The sequence below is a fragment of the Mesocricetus auratus genome, unplaced genomic scaffold (assembly GCF_017639785.1).
Source record: "Mesocricetus auratus isolate SY011 unplaced genomic scaffold, BCM_Maur_2.0 Super-Scaffold_6730, whole genome shotgun sequence".
NCBI lineage: Eukaryota > Metazoa > Chordata > Mammalia > Rodentia > Cricetidae > Mesocricetus > Mesocricetus auratus.
This window is the reverse complement of record NW_024429184.1, coordinates 55,071,878-55,078,328: the sequence shown is the minus strand read 5'-3', so window position 1 is coordinate 55,078,328 and position 6,451 is coordinate 55,071,878. Positions and strand designations below refer to the sequence as shown.

Below are 6,451 nucleotides of genomic sequence, written 5' to 3'. Positions count from 1 at the left end.
AGTCTCCATTTGGATTAATTATGATTGTAGGAGAGGTTTCACCCTGCCAGTGAACTCTATCAAAAAAAGCCCATAAGGCTGTCCACATTATTATTGCTTGTCTCGTTTATTCATTCTTTAGCTTGACTTGATACGTATCCAGCGGTTTATTACAAGCTGACATTCTCAAAAGCCCACCATAACTTTCAAAGCAACTGAATCCAACGCAGCTGGGGACCAGCCTCTGAATCCCATGCTGAGCACACATGCTTGCTCATTACCAATGGAGTTGTGTCTTGATAAGATAAGCCTTCCATCAATTCAAAATATTCTTAAATCAACAATTCAGTTAATACACATAACCTACCGAATATCCTGCCTTAGCTACCACAGCATTCAGCAGGATATGGACAATGCTTTCCTGGCAGCCAAGGCTCACTGTCACTCTGCAGAACTGTACAAAGCAGCAGACTGGGTCTGGTTTTGCTTTGTTTTGTTGTTTTGTTTAATGACAATTCTAAACTCAGGATTCAGTTTCTACTGAATATTTACCATTTTCCCACCACCATAAAATTGGAAAATCCTCATCAAAAGTCATTGACTGTCTGAACACAGAAGCTGACGATGCATCCAGATTCTTTGTCTCCCCTATGACCACCTCCCTGGCTGAAAATGAATCATGGCTTGAAAGGGAATCAGAAATGATGAGGAAAAGCTTTTAGAACCTTTGTCTTTATGGAAACAGTTGTGCATCCTAAGCACAGACGACAAGAGGAGAGTGCTGGCCTGCGCACTCTGGGATTCAAATTAATCTTAATCATTCTTTAAAAGAATGAGCCCTGCAGGAAAATAAAATTAAACTTGCCAGTCAAATAGCAAGTTGTCAAGAATGAGAAAATCTTGTTTACAAAGTAAGACACATCTGGGAAAGCGAGATGGTTCAGCGGCGATGACACTTGCAGCTGAGTTTGATAGCCTAAGCTTGATCTCACAGGGAGAGAACTGACTGAAGTAATCCTTCAACCTTACACATGTGCCATGGCAACATACAGGTGTGTGTATATTTGCATACACATACACACACACAAATAAATGAATAAATATAATATAAAGCAAGACATGCCTTATCTCAACCTCTATACCCTTAGTGTGGTCAATGAATCTTTAAATACTTCTTAGCCATTTTTATTTATTTTATTGAGGACTCTTTATTTGGATCCAAATGCATTTTATTTATTTATTTATTTATTACTACAATTTTTAAATTATAATTTAAATCTTATTATATCACTTCTCCTTTCCCTTTCTTTATCCCTCCAACCACTCCTATGTCCCTGCTTCTCATCCCTTGTATGCCTCTTCAGAAATTATCTGGAACATAATGTTATATCAAAATGACTGTTTAGTGTACAATGACTATTTCATGACAGAAAATTGATACTGTCATACTTTGTCTTATTTCCTAGATGAATCAAATCTCTTACAAAAAATAATAAAGCATCATACCATCAGTTTAGGTTGGAAAATAGGTTTGTGATGTTTCACCTTCCCTAAAGTAAAATTACATTTATTAGAATTCCTTTTCCTAAGAAAAAGATGGTCTGACATTCAAATGAAATTTCAGACAAGCTCCATCCTAGTTGGACCCTGACTTCTCTTTTCTTAAAAATATTTACTTTAGGGACAGCTATGATGGCTCAGCAAGCCTGAGGATCTGAGTTAGAACCTCAGAATCTGCTTGATGGAAAGAAAGTACAGACTCCCTCAAGTAGTCCTCTGACCTCCACATGTCCATGATAATACACACACACACACACACACACACACACACACACACACACACACACACAGAATACATAAATAATAAATATAAAACGTTTAAAAAATATTTATTTACTGTATAAAACTGGTTGTCCTGCATCTAGACTTCCTGGATGCTGCCATGGACCATGTCTGGGTCCATGATCCTACTGCAGCTGGGATCTCTGTTGCCACCTAAGGTCACAGGGAAGCCCAGTATCAGGGCTGCAACCTGTGACCTTGTTGGTGTCTGGAGGCCAAGCTGCCACCAGAGCTGTCCTGATCTGAGTGGCCTCTGCTTCTACCTAGAGTCATGATATTAGGCTCCAGCTGCTGTCTAGGACCATGACTGGGTCAGTTGTCTTCCTGCAGCTGGGTCCCTAAGGGGACCATAGGAATCATGCATTATGACATCAGAAGGCCATGCTAAACCACCACCCCACCCTTCATTGGCATCTGGGAAGGTTGGTCCTGCCCCTCAATGGACACTGCAGCAAGAGAGATGGTGTCAACCATCACTGGAGAGAGATGTCCCCACCTGTCACCACTGGCAAAGGAAATGACTTGATGTCATGGGCATAGGGGAGATGTCTCTAGCCTTCACCTGAGGACACAGACCTAGTGCTATGAACTGACCAGCTCAGCTACTACCCAGGCCTACATCCATGCTTTGGGTTGGCCCACCCTGACATCTACCCCATCTAGGACCTGCTGGAACTGGTGAAAGGACTGATAGTGTGGAATGATAAGTGCAGGATCTCCATGACTAGCAGCAGCTGGCAGAAGGATATGTGAGAGGAGTTTCCGTGAGGATCCAGTAATGATGGTGTATCAGAAACCAGAGACCTTGAGCCAGACCCACTGTAATGGACATTTGTAAGTAAATCTGGTTGGACAAAAGGGTATACTGTGTGACACACCAAGGCTCCTATTGCCACCAGGATGAATGAAGAGGTGTGGGGGAGGCAGGAAAGATGAAGAAGCAAAAGGGCTTTTGTTTAAGTTCTGTTTATTTGTTTTGCTTGTTTGGTTTTGGTTTGGTTTCATTTGGTTTGGGTATTTTTAAGTTTTCTTTTGGGGGACATTACAGGGGTGAGGTGAGGATATGGGAGGAGAGGGAGGTTATGGGAGGAGAGGGAGGTGAGTGGAATTAGAGAGCATGATGTGAAATTTCCAAAGAATCAATGAAGAAATTATATTCAATTAAAAAAATTCTGTCCAGGCAGCAGTGGGGTACACCTTTAATCCCTGCACTCAGAGAGGCAGAGGCAAATGGACCTCTGTGAGTTCAAGGCTGGCCTGGTGTAAAGAATGAGTTCTAGAACAGCCAGGGCTACAAAGAGAAATCCTGTCTCAGCAAAACAAACAACAACAACAAAAAAAACACAAAAAACAAAATGACAACAAAACAACCTGGTTGTTCTGTATTCTTTCATCATCCAGGTTTTAAGGACTACCTTTCTTAAGAACTTGGAAGTTTTTCTTTGCATATGCAATCATCAAGAGAAATAGAACTCTCATCTCCCATCACTGTGAGAATGAAGTAGTCTAACATTTATGGCCATCATGATCTTAGTTATAAACCTAGTCCTTAAATACAGGTAAAAGTTTTCCCATTCATTTAAGTAAGGTCAAATAAGAAATATAAATGGTCAACCAACTCCCACCAAACACACACACACACACACACACACACACACACACACACACACAGAAAGAGAGAGAACTTTGAAAAACTATTCTATCATTTGCTTTAGTGCAACTGAACGCAGATTGTGTTCTTATAATTCTCTTCTCTTCTATAACAGTAACCTTAAAAAATCATTCTCCACCTGTTTAATATGGTCTGATACACTTTTTGCTTTAACGTCTATGTATTTTCTTATAGTGTAGGTCATGAGAGAAATTTTAACCCACAGCTGAAATTCACTTCTTTCTTCTTTCATTCGTATCAGTATCAGTAACAAAGGCTAATTTAGATTCTCAGTTCTTTTGCATCCTTTCTCTGTCAACAAATCTTCAGCAGCAGCTGAAGAGCAATCAGGATTACAGCAATATTATCTGTTACTGTCTACAACAGTTTACAACACCAGTAAAACTGGGACCTTCACTACGCATGGTGGGCCACTGCGTGTACTCAGACTCATCCACATTGGTTTGACTTGTTCTTCCTGGATGTCTATCTTTTGCGTTTTGTTTCACATTGTTTGTGTTTTGTTTTTATCATCTTTATGCACTGAGCCTGAAATTAATGCAAAATGCCTAAAATAAGGTACTCATCCAAATTCTGTAACCACACAGCTTAGAAGCAAGATTTGTAGTCAGGTAGCTGATCATGGTGTCTCTGAAACTGATGTGGAGCATCAACCTATAAAGTTCTTCTCAGTCTACGCAGAAAGAAGAGCTCTGATTCTAGTCAAGGGAAGCATACATTAAAACTATCACAACTGAGGAATTGCTCCTGAACAGATTTACAGATATGAACTAGGCTACAGACCTAAATCTAATTATTATCACAGTAACTGTATATTTCCAAAATGGAAATAATCAAGCTTTTGGGAGATTGCTGAAAACGGTAAAGAAATTTTGAGACAGTACATGGTAAACCATTGATGGTAGTTAAAGGAAGTCTGAGGTCATTGCAGTTTGACTTGGGATCTATCCCACAGACTATATCTGAATCCCCAAGTTTACCCTTTGGGTAATTTCCTAGGGCCTAGGATGTGATTGGAACAAATGTGGAAAAGAACTGGCAGAATTCCAACACGGTTTCCTGCCTTATGAAGTAAAGGTCATTATGTGAGGAATGGCTATGAAGAACACATTAGTTTTGTCTAAATAGTAAACCACAGGAAACACTATTCTGGAGGTGCTGAAGAGGTCATTGCTATTAGTGAAACCTTGAAAATTACAATGGAAGTGGTTCCTACTCACTCTATGTAATTTATATCTTTGGCCTACAAGGAAGACAGATGGATTTTGGGGAACAGTAGATTTCATAAATTTAACCAGATGGTGATTCCAACTCCAATTTCTCTTTCAGATGTAATCTTGTTATGAGAAGAAATCAACATATGGTAAGGACCCATGATCTGACAACTTTTTTTGTTCTGTACTTGTTAATAAAGTCCATTGTAAGCAGCTAACTTTCTACTTTCTAAGCCATCATTGTATTGGCAGTATTCTACCTCAGGGTTGTATTGTTTTATTTACAGCATTTAGCTGATTGGTAGGATGAACTCATAGCAGACATAGTCAAAACTTTTTATACACATTGTAAACAAAACCTAGGTTATAATTTCCACAAAAACTCAGGAACAAGAAGTTCATTAAATTTCTGATGATTCAGTGACCTAGAACGAGTCAAGATATCCTTTCCAAAACAAAGGACAAGCTGCTGCATATGTGCCTCTCCCATTATCAAAGAAAGCTACTTGGACTTCTTTTAATGTTAAATGTAATATGTGCCTCGTTTGGACATGTTTTTCTGATCATTTACCCAGTAATTTTGAAGACTTTCTGCTTTGGTGAAGGTCCAGAACAAAAGAGTCCCTACAACAGATACAGATTATCGAGAAAAACAATCTTTGGCCTTCATTAACTTCTTCCTGAGTATACACATCTTAGTCCCAGCACCTGGGCGATAGAGGCATAATGATCAGAAGTTCAAGTTAGCCTTGCTTACACAGCAAGTTTGAAGCCACCCTGGGCTATATGGGACCTTGGTTCAAAAAGATGAAGGAAGGATGAAAGAAATAGTAAAAATAATGAGAGAAAGAAACAGAGAAAGAGAGGGGAGCAACAACTTCTATCTTTGAAAGTAGCCTCAGTAGGAACACAATGTCAAACTGTGGACTAACAAATTACACTATGAATTGAAATATCCATCTGGCTCTTATATAACCAATCAATCTACAGAATGAAAAAAGTAGATCGTTCTGTCCTCAAATGAAAACAATAGATAGAATGAATTTGACTCAGTCCTAAATAGACAAGAAAAATTTTCTCAACAAGTACAGTTTTTTTCATCTAAATATATACCAACAACTTCTCAGAGTCTTAATTGAAGAAGGAAAATTAATCTGGTGTGCAAATGGTTCTGTGTATTATACTATCCCTATGTAAATATGGATAGATATAATAGTACAGCCACTCTCTGGTATACATATGAAGGATAGTTGTTGCATAGTTATTCTCTCTGAATTTAAAATCTGTAGGAGGATGGATGGAGCTTCAAAGACTTAGAAAGTAACAAAACATAAGAGACTCAGGAAACTCCTGAAACCAAAAACATACATAAGAACCCTCCCTACAGTTATGGAAACAGTAACAATTGCTGGAAGAGACTATTCAAGGGTCATACTCTCTGGCAGTTGTACAGAGAACTCCACTGATATAGTCTTTGTGAGTCAACAGTCATGCAAGAATGGACTTTTTGGTGATGTAGTTATCTCCATGCCATCTACACTCCTGTAAGTAATCCATCACCAATTCTCTTATAACCTCATATCTCATCGGCTCACTGAGACAGAGTAGAGTGGAATCATTTCTCTAGTCATTCATCAGTACCCTTCTGAGGGTAAACAGACATTTGCCTATATCTCCCCATAAAAAGTCACTCAACAGTCATGGTAAAAGAAAACTCACCTGATGGTAAGACTGTTAAAACTTT

General features: G+C 38.9%; 1 long non-coding RNA gene across 1 annotated transcript; it reads left to right on the top strand.

Annotated features, from left to right (window-relative positions):
* The first annotated feature begins 2,226 nt into the window (after window positions 1-2,226).
* LOC121138963 lies at window positions 2,227-4,925 on the top strand. The gene is made up of 2 exons (XR_005875832.1): window positions 2,227-2,655; window positions 4,823-4,925. It is a non-coding gene; the product is annotated as an uncharacterized LOC121138963 (long non-coding RNA).
* Window positions 4,926-6,451: the final 1,526 nt, after the last annotated feature.